Source organism: Pteropus vampyrus, unplaced genomic scaffold, assembly GCF_000151845.1.
Source record: "Pteropus vampyrus isolate Shadow unplaced genomic scaffold, Pvam_2.0 Scaffold1000007924, whole genome shotgun sequence".
NCBI classification, from domain to species: Eukaryota; Metazoa; Chordata; class Mammalia; order Chiroptera; family Pteropodidae; genus Pteropus; species Pteropus vampyrus.
Window position 1 is genome coordinate 760 of NW_011922326.1, and position 1,042 is coordinate 1,801.

General features: G+C 73.5%; 1 pseudogene; it reads left to right on the forward strand.

Moving 5' to 3' along the window:
* The first annotated feature begins 238 nt into the window (after positions 1 to 238).
* Positions 239 to 356, forward strand: LOC111735783 (annotated as a pseudogene).
* Positions 357 to 1,042: the final 686 nt, after the last annotated feature.

A 1,042-nucleotide genomic window follows, 5' to 3' on the forward strand; every position in this document is an offset into this window, starting at 1 on the left:
CGGGATGCGAGAGCGCCCGCCCGGTCCATCGGCCAGGCCGCAAACCGGCCAAGACCCGCGGGGCTTTTGCGCGGCCCGCGGAACCCGCACCCCCCGCCCCCGCCCCGCCACCGCAACCCCGTTACCCGCCCATCCCCCGCAACGGCCCCCTCTCCAGGTCGTGCGGTGCAAGCGCGGACGACTCCGGCGCCCGGGAGGCAGGCTCGGGCTCTTGTGGTGGAAGGCGACAACTCCTTCCGTCAAGGATCATGGCACCCCGAACGCGCCCGATCTCGTCGGATCTCGGAAGCTAAGCAGGGTCGGGCCTGGTTAGTACTTGGGTGGGAGACCGCTGGGATTACCGGGTGCCGTAGGCTTTTGCCGCCCCCTCTTTTTGTCGCCCTCCAGCCAGGGTGCCCCTGCGCGCCCCGGGTCCCCGCCCTCTCGCTCGCTCGCCGTCTTGGGGGTCCCGGGCAGGCGCCCGAGTCCAACGGCAGCACGAACGTCGGTGCGCCCCGCGCCACTGTCCGCCTCCACCTGCTCCCCTGCAGCCAGCCGTGGGCTGTTTCCTCTCTGCCCTCCCGGCCCTCCCCTTCCCGGGCTCCGCAGGGCCACTCCCCAGGGCCGAGAGCTCTGGGCGGAGGGCGAGGTCGCGGGCCAAAGCGTTGCCTGGTGGTGTGGCGGGTGTCTCCGCGTGGTTCTGGGCAGGTCGGGCTCGGCCACGGCGCGGAGCGCAGGCGAGGGCTGGGTGTGCTACAGGGCCGGGCCGGGACGTGGCACGGCCGCACCCGCCTAGGTGCCCAGGTGGCCGAGAGGATGGCGGGCCGCGCCCGGGTCGGACTCCTGCCGAGCGGCCAAGAGCGGTGAGGCTTGCGTTCGGGGGTGGGTGGGGGGCGGTGGGTGACGGGGCTGGGTCGTCCCGGCATGCGAGAGCTCCGACCCACACCTTCGGCATGGCCGAGAACCGGCCTCGGCCCGGGATGTAGGTGCGAGGAGGGCGCGCTCTCCAGGACCCCGAAGTCCTGCGCGCGTCGCTCGAGGGCTCTGAGCGCGGGTAGCCTCT